The sequence below is a fragment of the Eretmochelys imbricata genome, chromosome 5 (assembly GCF_965152235.1).
Source record: "Eretmochelys imbricata isolate rEreImb1 chromosome 5, rEreImb1.hap1, whole genome shotgun sequence".
NCBI lineage: Eukaryota > Metazoa > Chordata > Testudines > Cheloniidae > Eretmochelys > Eretmochelys imbricata.
The window spans coordinates 136,082,492-136,103,769 of record NC_135576.1 but is presented as its reverse complement, the minus strand read 5'-3'; the positions used below and the strand labels follow the sequence as shown (position 1 = coordinate 136,103,769).

The window sequence follows — 21,278 nt, the reverse complement described above, 5'->3', positions numbered from 1 at the left end:
GCTGGGCAGGGGCAGGACATCAGCTTGGAGGGGAGGGGTGGGTGGGGCAGTGACATCACCAAGGCCTTTTGCAGGAACTCAGCCCATTGGGCAAAGGTGGTGGGGAGGGGGTGACCTCACAGAGAGACCCCGACATCAGCCGGGCAGGGCCGAGGTGCAGGTGGGCCAGGGCAGTCTCTGAGACCCCCCCCCCCGGCTTTGCTGCCGCACGTCTCCTTCTCCAGGTCTCCCCTCGAGGACGGGGAGAGAATTAGGATTCACGTCTGTGAGCATGAGGAGGAGCCTCTGTGGAGTTTTCTCCTTTCCCACCACTGGTTGTGCCAGAAAACAAACTTCCCTTGGACAAGGTCAGAGGCTCCGAGAGGTTTGGAACCTGCTGGGTCTGATGCACCTGCTGCAGGCAGAATTCTCGGCACAGAAAACACTGGCTTAAGGGGGCAGAATTTGATTTCCTACCTAGGACTTTGACCCTTGGCATCACTGGGGATCTTAGAGTTTATCCTTTTTGGTTTCCCTTTTCCTCTTTCCTTCCTCCTTTCTCCTCTTCTCTTGCTTCTTTTTTCCCTTTTCCCAGTTTCCCTCCCTCTACCAAGGAGGGGTGTGTGTGGCGTGTGGGCGAGGGATGGGGGGTTGCTCTCATTGCGGGAGGTCCTCACAAAGAGGTGGGTCCGGATCTGAGAGTGATCCCCTCAGATGGTGACCTGGGCCTTCCTTTGAGACATCTGGTGAGACCTCTCAGCCTCCCACCGCTCAGCATCTCAATGCTGATTGGCCGAGCTGGGGGCTATCGACAGTGAGGAGACTCAGGTCCTTTTGGTCTCTTTTCAAATCAGGCAAATAAGTAACAACCAATCCAATGTATGGGATTAATCTTGCTGCTTCTCTCCATTAATTGTCTCTGAGCAGTTCGTGATCTCCTTTCTTGTTCTAGGTCTTCTAAAATACTTGCTGAATAATTCCTATGAACAACTGTTGGTCTGCAGGTCACCTGAGAGCCCTTTATTCCCATCGGTCAATGTATGAGGTTCAAGATGTGACAGACGGGTTGAAAGTCAGGAGCAGTGTTTCCTCTAATTTGTTACGTCCATGTAGGGAATGAATTTTGTTATGTGCACCAAGAGGGAAGTGAGGTGTGACCCCTCACCTGTCTCTTGGTGCAGATTCCAAAATTCATTCTGCACATAGACAGTGTGTGGTAGGGGTGAGGCTGAAGGGTTCAGAGTGTGGGAGGGGGCTCAGGTGGGGCAGAGGGTTGGGGTGTGGGCTGTGGAGTGGGGATGGGGACGAGGGGCTGAGGGCTAGGGCAGAGAGTTGGGGTGCAAGGGTTGAGGGGTCCGGCTGGGGGTGCGGGCTCTGGGGTGGAGCTGGGGATGAAGGGTTTAGGGTGCAGGTTGCCCCATGGAGAGAGGGCTCCCCCCAGCCCTCTCTCACCACAGCAGCTCAGGGCCAGGTTAGAGGCTCCTCTCTCCTGGCCGCAGCAGCTCCGGTGGGGCCGGGTTGGGACTGGGGGAGGGGACAGGATTTATTTTTCCTAAGTCAAAAAGGGGAAGGGAAGGAGTTATGCTTCATTTTTTACCTCATAAACTTAGGTCCCGTGTAATCTCCAAGATGCTATGGTAATAAGACACTGTGTCATGTGGTGAGCTCACAAGAGCAGAGGGTGTGAGAACTGCAGCAACTGAGAGGGCAAGGGATGTACAGTCAGATTGTTTCAAACGCTGCATTCGTCGGCTGACATTTAACAGCAACGCTTAGCTAACATAATGGAGAAAGGAATTCTCTGCTAAAGATTCAGCATGCCCCTTTGGCCAACTCCACCCGTTCTCTGAAGGGAGAGTGCTCAGAACAACCCCTCCTCACCGAACACACACAAGCCCACAGCTGAGTGCCCAGCACAAAGCAAGGGAGGGGCTTGCTTGGTTTCTTTTACTTTTTACTTTACAAAAGTTTTTTTCAAAAGCATTTCCTGCCCCTGTTCCCCAGGGGAAGGAAGCAGATGGTTGTGGGGAAGGGAACCTCAACGTGGTGGAGCTGGGAATTTGGGGAGAGGCAGAGGGAGGGGAGTGGGTGAGGGGGTGAAGGGGCAGTTGCGCGGGAGGGAGGCTAAAGGGGGTCAGATGGGGCAGCTGGGTGAGAGGTTCGGGGGCAAGGCTGAAGGAGGGCAGTTGGTTGTAGGGGGAGAAGACTGAAAGGGCAGCTGGGGAGGAGCCTGGGAGGCAGGGGGAATGTTGAGGGGGGCGATGACGGGAGGTGGACCAGCGCAGTTGGGAGAGACTGAAGGGAGTGATGGGGGGCTGAAGAGGTGATGTAGGGGAAGGGGATATTTGGAGGGAGGCTGAAGGGGTGATGAGGTGAAGGGGGCCAGGGGCAGAGAGACAGCTGGGGGGCTGCTCATCCCCACGGGAGGGGATGGGGAACAGCAGCTCCCCTGGTATCAGAAGCTGCTTCTTTATTAGAACTTGCTACTTCACTCTTCCTGAGCAGGGTCCTGGGATCAAAAGGTTCAACAGGGAACGAGATAGATTCATGGCAGCTCGGTCCATCAATGGCGATTAGCCAGGATGGGCAGGGATGGTGTCCCTAACCTCTGTTTGTCAGAAACTGTGAATGGGGCGACAAGGGATAACTCACGGGATGATTCCTGTCTGTTCATTCCCTCTGGAAGGACTTGTGTTCCTCAATGGATCGTCCGTCTCAGCACCCCCTTCCCACGGCTGTGGTGTTAAAGGCCCTGGGTGGCCCAATGCCCAGGGACCGCAACTCTTCTCTAGCTGAAATGGTGGACTGAGCTGCCACAGGAAACTTGATGCAGGGAAATAGTTTACACCCTCGCCCCAAATCCCCTCAGCCTAAAGCAAACGGAAACTTTTATAAGTGTTTAGCCAGTTTCAAAGAATTCCTGGCCAGTTTCCATCTCTATAAATTTGTCATATCTGATTGCCTGAATTGGTCTCCCTGTCCTGAACCCCCCTGGATTTCTGTAGTTCCGCATCTTTTCATGATTGATTTTTAACAACGTTATTTGGGTGACACTGTCCAGTAGTTCAGGAACCCACCAGAGAGGTCGGAATTAGGAAACCCTGGTGATTGAATCCCCCTGGCCCAAGCTCTTTCATTATTTAGCCTCCGGGGACCAACTTCAAAAGGAGTGCTGGAGAGAGCCCCACCACAGCACCGTGCTTCACACACTGACCTGGAACACGGGGACCCTGGTTCAATCCTTCCTCCCTTGCAGACAGTGGGGGGTGATGCTGGCAGCACCAGCTCATGCTCAGGCCTCACTGAACCACAGATCGAGCACAAAGGCAGGCTTGCCTAGGTGGCAGGATAGAGCAGAGTGCCCAAGGGGAGTGTCTGGGACTCCCTCTTCAGGCTGTTACTGTGCCTGGGGAGTTGGCTCTTGGTGGGTGAAATCAAACTATCGAGCTCCCAGTCCCCATGGGGTGTGTGCCCTGGTGTGTAACACTCTGCCCCGAGGTTAGTACTCACACCCTGAGCTACGCTAGGCAGCTTTCAGAGTAGCAGCCGTCTTAGTCTGTAATCGCAAAAAAAAAGGAGTACTTGTGTCACCTTGGAGACTAACATATTTATTTGAGCGTAAGCTTTCAGATGCATTCCAATGAAGTGAGCTGTAGCTCACGAAAGCTTATGCTCAAATAAATTTGTTAGTCTCTAAGGTGCCACAAGTCCTCCTGTTCTTTTTGGTAAAGTCAAACAGGTCAACAAGGTTACTGGCTACAAAATGGAGATTTTCAGTGGTATTAACTGATAGGCAAAACATCCAAGTGAGTTACCAAAAGAAATAAACACCTTAGCTCGCAGTCTGAACTCTCAACCCTCACAGACTGGGCAACAACAAGACTAAGCAGTTTTTATCCCTCTCCTGGATTTTACACTCCATAGCATCCAGATTTTTCCCTTGAAATCTGGGCCAGACCCCTCAGTTGGAGTCTCAAGTCTTCAGTGTCCTTCTTGCTTGCAGTGTAGGTGGATGAAGGAGAAAGGCCAAGCATGGGCCCCTGTGTTTGGGTTTGGTTTTTATACCCTCAGTCCATGTGCTTGGGAAGCACCAGGCATGTCTGGGGGGGCAGGTAGGGGCATTGCTCAATCTCCCAGCAAGGTGGAGCAATTCCCTTGCTGTGGTCTCATGCAGGTGAATCATTGAATGGGAGCTTCCTTGCTGGACAATGGCTATTGATGGGTTGTTTCACACCCCACCCGGGGGTTGCTGACCTTCCTTGCTGGTACCTCTGGGGAAGCTAATTTTTGGCTGATTCCACAACTTACAGCATGTTTCAGTGAAAACCGTATGATTCTTGTCATTTCATAGGCATTGAGGAGACACATATCTAGACAGAGAGAAGAGTGACGTTTGGCAGCTCCTAACCTTTCCCCTGATCCCTTGCATGGCATGGTTTACGTGTAATATCACAATTCAATCCAAGATGAGGAATATGGGGGTTACAGGGCACCTAGAGGATTAGGATTTTATGTTTGCATTTGGCATAATGAAAGATAAGGGATAATCATGTATAAAATGGATTGATGTATGATAGGATTTGACCATATTCTGCCAGCCACCCTTTCTGAGAGCAGGAAGAAACGGCCTCGTGTGCCATTGGTAAAGAGGCATCAGCCAGGTTCTGATGTCTGAAGCTGATTTCAGGCAGGAATAGACCAGAACAGTCCTGGCCACCTTTTGTTTTAGGATAAGGTTTCACTACAGTATTTGCTAGAAGGTCTTGCTTCTTATCTGCATTACAAATTAAGTTGTGTTTCTTGTCTGCATTGCAAACTAAGTTGCGTAAGGTTCTTTTGTAATCCCTTTAGTAACCGTATCATCCTTTCTAAAATGTTATCCTGTCTGAAAGTCTCCGTAAACAAACAAGAGCTTACGATGGGAAGCCAACAAAACCACCAAATGATAACAGCGGAAAACCCGGAGATTAACCCCATTTAAGGATTAACGATTACAGAATGACATTGCAAAATCCATAGAGTAAAGTGGGAATTGACAAGTATAAAGCTGGGGTGTTTTGCCATAAGACTCAGGGTTCAGTCCTGGAAAGCCTCTGAGCATCAGATCACAACCTATGGAGCCCAGCTCCTCGCTTGTGTTTCATCTAACTGGCCATTAAATTGACAAGAGCTACAGCAAACTGGTAACTGTAAGACCATCTGCAGGGTGTGTGTGTGTGTGAATAAATGCACATGCTAAGAGTTGTATTTTCAAGAAATGTGGCATATTGCCTTTTCCCCTGAAAAGATCCTGTGTGCTTCTCATAAGCATAACGCTCCCCGAAGGTATAGAGTGTCACAAACACATCCCATGACTCTGCCCCCAACAACTGGAACTAGGATATGAATGTGGAAGAAACAGGAAGAATTGTGCTAATGGTATATTTACAGTAACTGGAAAGGAGGAAAGTAAAAGGAGCTGAAAAGGAGCTTTCATAACCACAGCATATGGCAAGGAGACCCAGAGATTTTGAGAACAGTTTCCATGATGGCACTAAGGTAACAGAAATGGCCAGGAAGTAACACAGGGAATTAATGAATTACCATCTCACTTGAATAAATCTCTGTCCCGCTCACTGTCCCGTTCCTTCTCCTTTTTCTTTGTTGTTGGTCCAGAAGTAGCTTTTTTCCCCTGCTTAGAGAGCATGATTGGCTGTCGGTTGCCCCATCCTCTTCTGGGAGCATGTGCAGAGAACTAAAAAAGCTTTCAAAGACTGGGCTCTTTCCGTTTTGATTTTCCTTCCACGCTCTGCCGGCCTATGTCCTTGCTGCCTTTTTGCTGCTGCTTCCAGGTGGTTGGTTTGAGGTCCATGGGGTCTGTGGTGTCCCGGTTTGGGTGGGTTATTGGAGGAGGGGGAGGCCTAGTCTATGGCAGCAGCCTGCGATTTGCCTTGCCTGCCCGGCTTGTGCTTTTGGCTTCACTTTTGGGTTTTGATTTTTTTCTTCCACTATCATCAGTTCATCACTTCACCACGTAACTGTCCGGAGCCTGGCTCGGAGCTGGAGGCAGGAGGAGAGAGACAAGAGTGAGATTTCAGCATCTCCCAGTAGGGACCATGGCTCCAGGAGGCCCCAACCAACACTATGGGGTTTTTAATCCATAGCTGTTGGTGGGTCTTGGGGAAACCCTGGTGCACCAGCGGGGGAGGGTGTCTGACGGGGTGGGTGGGGTGGCGGGTGGGGGGAAGGTGGCAGAGCTGGGAGGTGGAGGGGTCTGTGTGGTGGGAGCTGTGGGAGGGTAGGGGATGGATTGGTGCTGTGGGAGGACGAGAGGGGGGTTGTTGGCAGGGGGCGATTGGGTTGTAGGGATGGGGACTGGGTCTGGGAGGGATGTGGGGGAGGGAGAGGCTATAGGGGACTTGGATCGGGGACTTGGGTCAATGGCATGGCTTTGGCGGTTGGGTTGGGAGGTAGTGAGGGGCAGCACCATGGCCCCAGGGGGACACAGCATGGCTGTGGGGGGCTGTGGGGGCTGTGGAGGGGGGTGGCACAGCTGGGTGGGGCGGCTGCATCCTGGCTTGGGGCGAGGAGGGCAGTCGGGGGGGACTGTGGAGGGGCTCGGCCACACTGGGGCCTGGGGGCTGGTGGGGAGGGGCAGTGGGGTGGCAGCCGGCCATGGCTGTTGGTCGGTCTTGGGGCATCTCAGGTGGGGGGCCCCAGCAGGGGACGGGGGGGGTCTGGCAGTGCCCCCAGGGAGAGAAGGGGAGACCTGCCCCCCAGAGAGCTGCTCCCGGGGCAGCCTGTGGGAGGCGGGGGGGCCCAGGCTGCTCCCAGCGGGGGCTGCAAGTTCCTGCCCCGGGCAGAGGGAAGCTGCTGCAGCTCCCCGGGGTTGGGGGGCAGCGACATGTGGGGAGCGAGCGGCAGAAGGGGGGCCGGGGGCTCTGAGCCGCTCCGCCCGGCCCCGAACTCTGGAGAGCCCCCAGCCCCGCCCCTGCTGTTCCCCGCCCCGCAGCCTCCGCTCCCGGCGCCGCCGGCCCATGCTCCGGGCAACGGGGCTACGAGCCCGACCGGCCCCGGGGCTCTGTGTGGCGCGGCCCGGCAGCCGGTCCTGGGGCAGCCGCCCCCAGCCCCCGGGGCTCCAGGCAGCGTGGTCAGGGGGCAGGGAGCGGGGGAGGGGTGGGGTAGGGGGCAGGGGAGTTCGGGGGGTGGTCAGGGGTGGGGGGCGGATGGGGTCGGGGCAGTCAGAGGGCAGGGAACAGGGGATTGAATGGGGGCAGGAGTTCCCAGGGCGGTCAGGGAGAAAGGGTGGTTGGATGGGTCCAGGGGGCAGTCAGGAAGCAGAGGAGGGGGTGGATGGGGCGGTGGGGGGCAGTCAGGGGTGGGAGTTCCAGGGGCGGTCAGAGGACAGGGAGAAGGGGTTGTTGCATGGGGCAGGGGTGCTGGGGGGCAGTCAGAAAGGAGAGGAGGGGTTGGAAGGGGCAGTGGGGGGCAGTTAGGGCAGGGGTCAGTTAGAGGCGGAGAGTCTGGGGCTGGTCAGGGAGAAGAGGTGGTTGCATGAGGCAGGGTTCCCAGGGGGGCAGTCAGTAAGGAGATGGAGGGGTTGGATGGGGCAGCAGGGGCAGTTAGGGGCTGAGGGGATCCAGGTGCGGTCAGGGGACAGAGAGCGATGGGGTGGATGGGGAAAGGGTCCTGGGGGGCTCCTCAGGGAACAGAGGGGTTGGATGGGGCAGGAGGCCCGGGGTGGCCGTCAGGCGGCAAGAAGCGGGGTGGGAGGCAGATGGGGGCAGGGGCCGGGCCATGCCTTGCTGTTTGGGGAAGCACAGCCTCCCCTAACTGGCCCTCCATACAATTTCTGAAACCGGATCCGGCCCTCAAGCCAAAAGTTTGCCTGTCCCTGGCTTAGGGCCTGGTTTATGCAAAGTCCCATTGGGAGTGTGTGAACATTGCCCCATTTCTGAAACTGGAAACAACCCCCTGGACAGGGCTGGGAAAACAGAGCAGAGCACTGGAGCCTGAACCCCCTTGTCAGAGACTGCGATGAAATCCTCTCAGGCATTGGCATCCTGACAGCAGGATTATCTGACTATGTCGACTCTCTCCTCAGGCCCTACGTGACCAGCGCCCCTAGCCAATGCCTGAGATGACGGGGCATCCAGGATTTCCTGGTTTATGGATCTTGGGTATCAGATAGAAGACACTTGCTCGGGGTTCCAGGGGCATGTCTGTGCAGATTCGTTCTTGTGTTTTTCAGGGAGTTTCTTGAGCAGATGGTGTCGTTTCTCTTGGTAACCCTGGGTGGGATCAGAGGGGAATGGGCTGCAGAATGTGGTGTTGGAGAGCTGCCTAGCCGCCTCTTGTTCATATTACGACCTATTCATGACGACGACAGCACCTCCTTTGTCAGCCTTTTTGATTCAGATGTCAGACTTGTTCCTGAGGCTGTGGATGGTGTTGTGTTCTGCACGGCTGAGGTTATGGGCCAAGCGATGCTGCTTTTCGACCACTTCAGCCCGTGCTCGTCGGCGGAAGCACTCTATGTAGAAGTCCAGTCTGCTGTTTCGAGTTTCAGGAGGAGTCCACGCAGAATCCTCTTTTTGTAGTGTTGGTACGAAGGTCTCTGTGGATTACTGTGTTGGTCAGAGGCGTGTTGGAAATATTCCTTCAGTCAGAGACGTCGAAAGTAGGATTCCAGGTCACCGCAGAACTGTATCATGTTCGTGGGGGTGGAGGGGCAGAAGGAGAGGCCACACAAGAGACCCACTTCCTGGACACGACAGTGCTAATAAGTGATGGTCACATAAACACCACCCTATACCGGACCGTTATACTTACCTACATGCCTCCAGCTTTCATCCAGACCACACCACACGATCCATTGTCTACAGCCAAGCTGTACGATACAACCGCATTTGCTCCAATCCCTCAGACAGAGACAAACACCTACAGGGTCTTTATCAAGCGTTCTTAAAACTACAATACTCACCTGCTGAAGGGAAGAATACCCAGAAGTCACCTTCTCCAGGAGAGGCCCAATAAAGAAAGGAACAGCATGCCACCAGCCGTCACCCTCAGCCCGCAACTAAAACCTCTCCAGCGCATCATCGAGGGTCTACAACATATTCTGAAGGACGACCCCTCACTCTCACAGACCTTGGGAGACAGGCCAGTCCTCGCTTACAGACAGCCCCCCAACCTGAAGCAAATACCAACAACCACAGAACAAAAACACTAACCTAGGAACCTATCCTTGCAACAAAGCCCGTTGCCAACTCTGTCCACATATCTATTCTAGGGACACCATTATATGACCTAATTACATCAGCCACATCATCATGGGCTCGTTCTCCTGAACATCTACCAATGTGATCTATGCCAACATGTGCCAGCAATGCCCGTCTGCCATGTGCATTGGCCAAACTGGACAGTCTCTACGCAAAAGAATAAATGGACACAAATCAGACGTCAAGAATTATAACATTCAAAAACCAGTCGGAGAACACTTCAACCTCCCTGGTCACTCAATTTCAGAGCTAAAAGTTGTAATTCTCCAACAAAAAAATCTACAAAACCAGACTCCAATGAGAAACTGCAGAATTGGAATTAATTTGCAAACTGGACACTATTAAATTAGGCTTGAGTAAAGACTGGGAGTGGATGGGTTATTACACTAAGTAAAAGCTATTTCTCCATGCTAAGTTCCCGCTACTGTTACTCACATCTTCCTATCAACTTTTTAAAATGGGCCATCCTGATTATCACTACAAAAGTTTTTTTCCTCCTGCTGATAACAGCCCACCTTAATTGATTAGTCTGTTCGAGTTGGTATGGCAACACCCATCTTATCATGTTCTCTGTGAATATATATCTTCCTACTTGTATTTTCCACTGGATGCATCCGATGAAGTGGGTTTTAGCCCAGGAAAGATTATGCCCAAATACACTTGCTAGTCTCTAAGGTGCCACATGTACTCCTCGGGTTTTTTGCTGATATAGACTAACACGGCTACTGCTCTGAAATAAATGATTGTATCTCTCCCCAAAATAGATCTATAAGCACAAAGAACACCATGGAGACCAGGCCTTTAAACGTTAGGAAACATCAGAGTTAAGGTCACGTGTACATACTTCGCGCAGGGCAGGGGTGGGTGTGGCAGTGACATCACAAGGGCCTTTTGCAGCACTCAGCTGATTGGTCAAAGGAGGTGGGAGGCGGTGACCTCACAGAGAGTCCACGACAACGGCCAGGGAGGACAGGCTGCAGGGCAGGGGGATCTCAGAGACCCCCGGGGCTTTGCTGCAGGGAGTCTCCTTCTTGAGGTGTCTCCTTGAGGACTGAGAGAGAATTCAGGGTCACGTATGTGAGCGCGAGGTGGAGCCTCTCTGGAGTTTTCTCCTTTCCCACTGCTAATTGAGCGAGAAGACAGACGTCCCTGTGGAGAAGGTAAGAGCCCCAGAGAGGTTGGGTACCTAGGCAGGCTGAACCACCCGGTGCTGGCCAAATTCTAGGCACGGAAAACACTAGGTTAAGGTGGGACAATTTTCCCCCACCTAGCCCTTTGTCCCTTAGAGTCATTGGGGTTTGTCTTTTTTGGTTTCCCTTTTCCTGCTTCCCTCCCTCCACTGGCGAGGAGGGGACTGCTCTCTAGCTCTCATGGTGGGAGGCCCTCCCAAAGAGATGGGACAGGAAGCTTGCTCTGAGAGGGCTCCTCACTGGTGACCTGAGCCATCCCTGGGCCATCTGGGGAACCCTCAGCCCTGGAAATGCTGCTGGAAATAGCCTACCTTGATTATCACTACAAAAGGTTCCCCCCCTTCCCCCACTCTCCTGCTGGTCATAGCTCACCTTACCTGGTCATTCTTGTTACAGTCTGTATAGTAACACCCATTGTTTCATGTTTTCTGTGTATATAAAGACAGGTTTCAGAGTAGCAGCCGTGTTAGTCTGTATTCGGAAAAAGAAAAGGAGGACTTGTGACACCTTAGAGACTGGTTAGTCTCTAAGGTGCCACAAGTATTCCTTTTCTTTTTGTGTATATAAAATCTCCCCTCCGTATTTTCCACTATATGCATCCGATGAAGTGAGCTGTAGCTCACGAAAGCTTATGCTCAAATAAATTTGTTAGTCTCTAAGCTTAGTTAGTGTGTTTTGTCTTATTTGCTTAGCAGTCTGCTTTGTTCTGTTTGCTATCTCTTTAGCCACCAAAAATCTGCCTTTTATAGTTAATACAACTTATTTTGTTTATTATTAAACCCAGTTTATGTAATTTCTAACGGGGGCAGGGGGGTCCACATCTCTCTTCACATTGAGGAGGAGGGCGACATTTTATGAGCTTGTGCTGTACAGATATTTCTATACAGTGCTGTCAGGTTCCTCCCCCACTCTGAACTCTAGGGTACAGATGTGGGGACCTGCATGAAAATTTCCTAAGCTTACTTTTACCAGCTTAGGTTAAAACTTCCCCAAGGTACAAATTAATTTTATCCTTTGCCCTTGGAATATCCACTGCCACCACCAAACTCTAACTGGGTTTACTGGGAAACGTAGTTTGGACACTTCTTTCCCCCCAAAATCCTCCCAACCCTTGCACCCCACTTCCTGGGAAAGGTTTGGTAAAAATCCTCACCAATTTGCATAGGTGACCACAGACCCAAACCCTTGGATCTGAGAACAATGAAAAAGCATTCAGTTTTCTTACAAGAAGAATTTTAATAGAAATAGAAGTAAAGGAATCACCTCTGTAAAATCAGGATGGTAGATACCTTACAGGGTAATTAGATTCAAAACATAGAGAATCCCTCTAGGCAAAACCTTAAGTTACAAAAAAGACACACAGACAGGAATAGTCATTCTATTCAGCACAGTTCTTTTCTCAGCCATTTAAAGAAATCATAATCTAACACATACCTAGCTAGATTACTTACTAAAAGTTCTAAGACTCCATTCCTGTTCTATTCCCAGCAAAAGCAGCATACCGACAGACACAGACCCTTTGTTTCTCTCCCTCCTCCCAGCTTTTGAAAGTATCTTGTCTCCTCATTGGTCATTGTGGTCAGGTGCCAGCGAGGTTACCTTTAGCTTCTTAACCCTTTACAGGTGAGAGGATTTTTCCTCTGGCCAGGAGGGATTTTAAAGGGGTTTACCCTTCCCTTTATATTTATGACAAGTGCAAGAAAATATTATTTTGGGTTTATCCCCCAGCAGAGGTGTGCAGGTGAGTGCTGGGTGAATCCTCTCACACAGAGCTGACTTCAGTCTGTGGCTGCAGTGGGGTGTGGCCCTACCTGTGTGTGTGTGCTGCAAGAGACCGGAGAGCCGAATTCAGGAAAACAGGGAGAGGGAATGTAGGCTGGTGGAGCAGGAGAACCCCCCAGTACATCGGGGGGTCCAACCCATCACAGATTGATTGTAGACACACATTTGAAAAACCTGTGAGATAGCAAAATAATTATATTTTCTGAGATCAATGCAAAGGAGTCATGAAATCTTTAATTTTTATAAAAGTTTATTGATTTTGCAGAACAAGCACAACTAACATTGTCAGAATGAAGAACACTAGAATGAAGTAATAGAAGAGTAAAGCATGTGCTACATAACAAAACCAAAACTTATTAACATAGCATTACCATTTGTAGCATATAGCATAGTGTTAACATTCATATGCTACCCCTGAGGGGATTCTGTGCCCCCCAAAATAAAAATTCAGTGCACGATATTGTAAAATTCTGCATCTTTCATTTGTCAAAGCAGCACAATATAATCATACCATTTTCAGTTGTTTCGGTAATTTATTTCAAAATAGCTGTCAACAATACAGACAACAAAGCAGATTCAGGAAATGGGTTTTGATAAATAGATTGCTTACCAGGCACATTTCTAGGGCTCCACAGGGCAGATGGCAATATTAATATATTTCCATGTATGTCAAGCACAGAAGGATATGTTTACCCAGCAAAGAAAACCCTGTGGCTGTGTGGTGTTTAGATGTTGCTTGTAATTATTAGAATTGGGAGCTCTGGCTGTTGGGAGTCTGAAAGGACAGGAAACAGGAAGGAGAGGGGAGGAGTTGAGAGGCTGGGAGAGAGCTACAGAGGGTGCAGCAGCAGCTTGGTAAAGAGGTTTCCACTTTGAAAATAAAGTCCTGTTGAAGCTTGTTCGTACCTGGCCTGGTTGATACAACAGGCTGGCCCATGCCAGCTGAGTTGAGTTAGGCTTCTGGGGCTTGGCTATGGGGTTGTTTCATTGCTGTGCAGACTTCTGGGCTCAGACTAGAGCCAGAGCTCTGAGACCCTCGCACCCTGTAAGGTCCTAGATCCCGGGCTCCAGCCCCAATCCAGCAATCTGCACAGCAGTGAAACAGTGCAAGGGCCAGGCCTGCCCCAGAAACACCTTTGGACCCTGCCTGCCCCTCCGTGCTGGGTGCACCGAGATAGCAAATGAGAGGGACAGAGTCTCGCACACATGCCCAGCCCTGCCCCCCAATCCAGGTGTGGGCAGGCAGGCTCAGTCTGGCAGGATCCAAGTGGGGAGGGGCTTCAGATGGGGTGATGCAGATGTGCAGGGAGAAGGTTCTGTGTGGGGCACGGTGAGTGCAGTTGCCTCAGTGTGGGTGTGGGGGGCATCTGGGTGCAGGGGGAAGGGGACTCTGCAGGGAGGTCCGGGGAAGATGGTTGGGGCTTGGCAGGAATGTCTGGGTACGGGGGACTCAGTGGAGGGATCCGGGCACTGGGGGAGCTTGGCGGGGTGGTCCAGGTGCAGGGGGGTGGGTAGAACATTGCATCATGGGATACCTGCTCAGAATGCGGCAAAGTAATTTAACAACATCACAACACCAGACGCACTGGTTCAGAAGGGAAGTTGTTTGCTTGTGCCCTGCCTCTGGACTCACACAGGTGTGGTAGAAAAACATAGACAGGAAAACCTGTCCTGTGCAGACAAGGCCTAAGATCAGAGTTTCTTTCCTATTCCCCTTTAGATGAAACCACCTGGATTCTCTTCCTAGCCCAGGGGCTGTAAGTACACTGTGAAGTTCCTTTCACTCGACATTACCACGAGTTCATAAAAGCAGCCAGTTAACTGTCTAACAGAATCTCTAATGATCATTTTTGTTCCATTCTAGGTTGATCAGGTATTTTGAGATACCAGGGAATTAGATTCAATATCTTTTCTCTGTCATGACTCTGAAATGAACATTTTGATATTTTTTCTGATAAGTGCCTCTATAAAAAAATGAAGTAGAAAGCTAATCAGAAAAGAAACATATTGTAGTTAATGCATCTGGATTCTAAATGTCTGCGGATTAATCCCCCAACCCTGTGGAGTAGGTACAAGAAATGTGGTCATGGATTTCACATTCTTAGTCCAGGGCTTTGTAGAGGAGACATGTATCATGAAGGAGAACTACAGACCCATGACAGTGGCAGTGTGTAACTCTAAAGAGAACAATCAGCACCTCAGTCATCTAGATAACCCGTCTAGATCTAGGAATGCATGGTACCTGTAGGGAATAAACAGCAGAGCCCTCCTAGACTCTGTAATTTAAAAGAAACATGTCAAGAGACTTTCCTGAAGGTCCCGTCTCACCCCATGAAGGCCTATTTTTGCATTCTTCTCCTCTGCAGATGAATGATTCTGAGAAACTCAGACCCATGTTATTCCTCCTCGTGCAAAGCAAGAAAATCACAAATAAACCATCATCCCCACTAAGCCTTGGTCAGGACATTGCATTTCAAACCTAGTGGAGACCATTATTGCTCCTGAATATATCCATTTCTTTAAATAATTTACTGTCAAGTATAAATGAAAAGTCACAGAGAATAAGATAATAAGGTTGTAGCTGAGTAGCAGCAAAAGTCTCTTCTGTTCTCTATTGGTGCTCATACCATGTTCCTCCCCACAGTGTCTGAGCACCTTTCAGTAGTGTGATAAGCAACCTTCTGTCCCATGTTTTTTGTTCTTTCATCCTTTCTGGGGGAGAAGCGTGTGCAGGGGAAGAGTTCTGCTATGTTTTTTGCGATAAGTGAGCGTGTTGATAAGTATTTATACTAGAGAAAGCAAAGTCCAAGCACTAGGAGTAAATGATGGTCAGGTTGGTGACAATCCTTATTTCCTGGGGGAATTCATTCCACCACCTGAGACCGGCCACAAAGACAGTTCTCTCTCCTGCACAAATAAACATTACACTTATTGTGGCCTGTTTCATTGTGCTTGAGTAGCAATGAAAGTTGCTGTGTGTGGTCTTCATCACAGAGCTTTAGGAAGTTTTTATATAACTTCGGCTGAGGCCATGGAGCACCCAGAAGACAAGGCCCAAGATCTTGAACATAATTTGATATTCGGTGGGCAGGCCATGCAGGGAGTGGAGGATACAGGCGTGATGTGCTCACAGGAGCTTGTGTTGCAGAGAAGATGCACTGCAGCATTCTGCACTAGCTGAAGGTCCCCCGGCACTGATGGTTTCATGGCCAGGCAGATCACATTGCTGCAGCCCCGCTGAGGGGTGACAAAGCTGTCAGTAACTGAGGCCAGATGTTTGTCTGCCAGGAAGGCACAGCATCTCCTAGCGAAGGGGAGATGATAGAGACCATTACTTGAGGATGCTGCTATGTCATGGCTTAGTGTTAGCAAGTGCTCCTCGACTATGGCCTGAACTGACAAATTGTGTTGATGGAGGAGCTGATCAGAGGACAGTCAGAGGTTCTTGAACAATCATAAACAAATCCCATCACAATGTGGGAATCTTATCTCAGCCTCTTGCCCTACACGACTCTGTTCCAGGAATGTGATTTATTCTCTGCCTTATAACCATTGCATATCCGCATTACATGGCCACTCCAGCCTGGCCTGATGCTCCGACGTTCATGGGAAATGGCAAAGATGATATTCACTTGGCGAATCCCTAGTCAGGGCACTTTTAGGATTTCTTGCCTGTGTGAATTCTCATCCCAATGTGCAGAAAGAATAGCAAATATGTCAGGCAACCAGATTGACTTAACAGGAAGGCCAAAGCAGAATTGGAGTTGTAACTAGCAAGGGATGTGAAGGGTAACAGGAAGGGCTTCTACAGGTATGTTAGCAACAAGAAGAAGGTCAGGGAAAGCGTGGGACCCTTACTGAATGGGGAGGCAAGCTGGTGAGAGATGATGTGGAAAAAGCTAAAGCACTCAATGCTTTTTTTGCCTTGGTCTTTACAGACAAGGTCAGCTCCCAGAATGCTGCACCGGGCAACACAGTATGGGGAGGAGGTGAGCAGCCCTCAGTGGAGAAATGTAAGCAGAGTCAGGATGAACTCCACCCTGACATCTGGTGGTGAGGTGTGGCAAGTTGTGGAAAAGAACTTCAGGGGCCGATCTCATTTGCATAGGCACACCCACCCCGCCTAGAATGAGGCCATAGCTGCCCAAATGGTCACTTTGGCTGCTGTGGGATCCCCAGTGTCTCTGTTATTGGGGCAGGAAGAATAAATTGTTATTACCCTGATTATGGGAATCAAGGACAGTGGAACTGTACTTGGCCTTTTGTTATGATGGAGGGATTCGCCATCAACTCAGTAGCACTCGCTAGGCAAGGGACATGGGTTCCAAAACTCTGTGAATTGAGAGAGGTTGGGGAAAGGTATTAATACTTGGTGTATGGGTCTCCTGGTGAGGGCCTTACATGCTAATTGCACTTTTTCCTCTTTCCACTGTAGAATGTCAGAGCTCATTTTGATTCCATTAGGAGTCTAGTTACAGGCTGCTGAGTTGAATTCACTTTGGGCTAATGATACACCAGCACTGAGGCTTCCCTGCTACAAGCTGAAATCACAACAGAGCTAACCTTACTAAAAGCTGAAATCACTGAGTGTTGTGTTAAGTAGTGGGGAAGTCTGAAGATATATGGTGGAGCAGTTTGCGGAGGGGTAAGCAGAGCGGCTGGTGGAGCAGAGCAGAGCAGTTTGTCAGATGCCTAGAGCAGCTCATGGGGCGGCTGGCAGAGTGGAGCCCCGTGGAGAGTGGGGCCATCAGCGTTGGACCATGTAAGGTGCCCCTTAACACACACACACACCCATCTCCACCCAGCTTGGGAGGTAAAACTCTGTAGATAAACTTTCGAACTCTGGGGCTGCCCTGACCAGGGACAGAGACTTTTGGGTCGTTGGACTTTTGGGACTTTGGGTGATTTTGGGTTGCTGGACTCAAGAACCAAAGGGAAAGGACATGCCCCAATTTGCTTGGGGTGGGTTTTTTGCTCATGGGTTGTGTTAGGAATCCTGTTGGTGGTGTTTCCCCAACAAAATGTCACATTGTTTCTCTCTATTATTAAAAGGCTTTTTGCTACACTCAGACTATGTGCTTGCGAGAGGGGAAGTATTGCCTCTTGGAGGCGCCCAGCGGGCGTGGTATATATTTGTCCCAGGTCACTGGGTGGGGCTCGAGCCGGTTTTGCATTGTGTTATTGGAATGGATCCCCTAGACACTGAACCCAGCCCTTGTTGCTGCCAACTCTGACAGGCAGAAGGGTTACAGAAAGAACAGGTTAAGGACTACTTAGAAACGCTGGACATTCACAAGTCCATGGGGCCAGATGCAATGCATCCGAGAGTGCTAAAGGAGTTGGTTGATGTGATTGCAGAGCCATTGGCCATTATCTCTGAAAACTCATGTTGATCAGGGGAGGTCGTGGATGATTGGAAAAAGGCAAATATAGTGCCCATCTTTTTAAAAGGGAAGAAGGTGAATCTGGGGAACTAGAGACTGGTCAGCCTCACCTCAGTCCCTGGAAAAATCATGGAGCAGGTCCTCAAGGACTCCATTTGGAAGCACTTGGAGGAGAGGAAGGTGATCAGGAACAGTGAACATGGATTCACCAAGACCAAATCATGCCTGACCAACCTCATTGTCTTCTATGATGAGATAACTGGCTCTGTGGATATCGGGAAAGCGGTGAACGTGATATACCTTGACTTTCGCAAAGCTTTTGATACGATCTCCCACAGTATTCTTGCCAACAAATTAAAGAAGTATGGGTTGGATGAATGGACTATAAGGTGGATAGAAAGCTGGCTAGATTGTCGGGCTCAACGGGTAGTGATCAAGGGCTCCATGTCTAGTTGGCAGCCGGTATCAAGCAGAGTTCTCCAGGCGTTGGTCCTGGGGCTGGTTTTGTTCAGCATTTTTATTAATGATCTGGATGCTGGGTTGCACTGCACCCTCAGCAAGTTTGTGGATGACACTGAACTGGGGGGAGAGGTAGATACACTGGAGGGTAGGAGTAGGGTCCAGAGTGACCTAGGCACATTGGAGGATTGGGCCGAAAGAAATCTGATGAGATTCAATAAGGACAAGTGCAGAGTTCTGCACTTAGGACAGAAGAATCCCATGCACTTCTACAGGCTGGGGGCCGACTGGCTAAGCAGCAGTTCTGCAGAAAAGGACCTGGGGATTACAGTGGACGAGAAGCTGGATATGAGTCAGCAGTGTGTCCTTGTTGCCAAGAAGGACAACAGCATATTAGGATGAATTAGTAGGAGCACTGCCAGCAGATGGAGGGAAATGATTATGCTCCTCTATTCAGCACTGGTGAGGCCACGTCTGTTGTGCCCCATTTTTTGGGACCCCACTGCAGAAAGGATGTGGATAAGTTGGAGAGAATCCAGCAGACACCAACGAAAATGACTAGGGGGCTGGGGCACATGACTTAGGAAGAGAGGCTGAGGGAACTGGGTTTAATTTAGTCTTCAGAAGAGAAGAGTAAGGGGGGATTTGATAGCAGCCTTCAACTACCTGAAGGGGGGTTCCAAAGAGGATGGAGCTCGGCTGTTCTCAGTGGTACCAGATGACAGAACAGGGAGCAATGGTCTCAAGTTGTAGTGGGGGAGGTCTAGGTTGGATATTAGGAAACACTATTTCACTAGGAGGCTGGTGAAGCACTGGAATGCGTTACCTAGGGAGGTGGTGGAATCTCCATCCTTAGAGGTTTTTAAGGCCTGTCTTGACAAAGCCCTGGTTGGGATGATTTAGTTGGTGTTGGTCCTGCATTGAGCAGGGGGTCGGACTAGATGACCTCCTGAGGTCTCTTCCAACCCGGATATTCTATGAGTCTATTATTCTGATGTTCAGTCGTGTCTGAGCTATAATGGAATTTCTTACCATAGTTTCATAGATTCATAGATATTAAGGTCAGAAGGGATCATTATGATCATCTAGTCTGACCTCCTGCACAATGCAGGCCACAGAATCTCACCCACTCACTCCTGCAATAAACTTCTCACCTATGTCTGAGCTATTGAAGTCCTCCAATCCTGGTTTAAAGACTTCAAGGTGCAGAGAATCCTCCAGCAAGTGACCCGTGCCCCATGCTACAGAGGAAGGCGAAAAAACCCCAGGGCCTCTTCCAATCTGCCCTGGAGGAAAATTCCTTCCCGGCTCCAAATATGGCGATCAGCTGAACCCTGAGCGTCTGGGCAAGATTCACCAGCCAGATACCCAGGACAGAATTCTCTGTAGTAACTCAGATCCCACCCTATCCCACCCCAGATCAGGGAGGTATTTATAGCGTTTCTCACCTGTGTGTATTCTCTGATGTGCAATAAAGTCTGAGCTCTTACTGAAGCTTTTCCAAATATCACAGCATTTGAAAGGCTTCTCTCCAGTGTCACCCTCCAATGTCTATTAAAGCTGTCACTGTAGCTTTCCCCACACTCAGGGCACTTATAAGGTTTCTCTCCCGTGTGTTTTCTCTTATGTGTGAGAAGCTTTGAACTGTACTGGAAGCTTTCTCCACAGTGTTGTTCACCGTGTGGATTCTCTGACGTACAACAAGGTGTGAGCGCCGAGCAAAGCTCGTCCCATACCGGGGGCATTTGTAGGGCTTCAATCCTATGTGGATTCTCTGATGGTTAATGAGGGCAGTGCTGCGAGAGAAGCATTTCCCACAGGCAGGGCATCCACAGGGTCTCCCTCCGCTGTGCTGTCTCTGATGTGAAATAAGCTGGGAGCTCCAACTGAAGCTTTCCCTGCACTCGGCACATCGATAGCGTTTTTCTCCTATGTGGATTGTTTACTGTGCGGAGTAATGTGGGCTGAAGTCCCAGCAAAGCTTTTCCCACAGACACCAAGCATACCGGATCTGTCTCCAGTGGGGATTCTCTGCTGAGCAGTTTCTTTGATTTTTCCAACCCTCTGCTCCGGTGAGTGGATTCACCCTGTCTCTGCCCTGGCTGTTTCCCTGTTGCCCCGTGTTGTGGGCTGAGTCTTCCAAGTTCTTCCCATCCCTCGTCTCCAGCAAACATCCCCTTTGGCTCTTCCCAAACTGTCCTGTGTGGTTCCACTTCCTCAGGACTCCCAGTGACAGAGTGATTTTATATAGCTGCCTTCACTTCCCCTCTCAGTCACGGGTTTGCTTTCTGCTTTGTTGTTGTTTGTTTAGTTTTTTTACCAGTGTAACCCCCAAGGAGCTGACCTGGGGCTCTGCCTGCGGGCAGCTCAGAGAGGGGCACTGTCCCTGGCAGGGAGGCAAAGCCAAGGCAGATACAGAGTCTGCCCGACAACCACTAGGGAGTGAGATGCCCTCCCAGGGAGCTCAGGAAAGGGGAGAATCCATTTTTGAGTCAGTCTGGAGCCAGGCAGGGCAAGGGCAGGCCTGGCTGTGTGGGGAGCTGGGGAGTCCCAGGCCAGCATGCAGGGTTCCCCTGACAACTGGCCTCTAGGGACCTGACAGCAGATCCCTCCGCTGGGCTTTTCCTTCCCCACTGATTACTCCCACTTTGTAGAGTTTTGCTGGGAAACTTCCCCAGCCAGGCTGAGTTCGCCCCCAGCTCCCTAGGGGAGACCAGTCACCACATGGCCAGCTCTGCTCCGGCTGCTAGTCCAGGGCTGGCCTGCTGGGAGTGTGTCTGGACGCTGGGCTAGGAGACGACAGTTTGGAGTTTAGTCCAGTTCTGTAATCTGCACCTTGAGCCCTGCACCCCTGGGTGGTGAGGGGAAATCCTGGGACAAAGCCGCCTGACTCGGGCCTGAAGAGGCCCTGCCAGCAGAGATCAGCCCCTCTGCCGTGACCGAGGGGTCCAGAGTCATCTCTGAATCCGAGGATCATTCATGGAGTTTGTGAATGCACCATCTTTTAGTTAGTCAGTCCGGGAATTTGTTTTGGGGACCCCCTACTCTTTGAACTGTGTCCTCAAGCCAGGGAGTATGGGTTTGGGGATTTTATCAGCGGGTGCATATTAAACCTATGGAGGGACTTACCACCTCCTCCCACTTGTGAGTCCTTTGGGGTGTACTGAGCCCAGTCAGCCACCCTGCTAAACCACTGCAGAGAAGATATCGTGGTCATAGATCAT

At 50.4% G+C, this 21,278-nt stretch overlaps 1 protein-coding gene across 2 annotated transcripts in view; it reads left to right on the top strand.

Annotated features, from left to right (window-relative positions):
* Positions 1 to 21,278, top strand: part of LOC144265359 (class I histocompatibility antigen, F10 alpha chain-like) — a 594,986-nt gene that overhangs the window by 286,184 nt on the left and 287,524 nt on the right. The gene's annotated exons all lie outside the window — the stretch shown is intronic.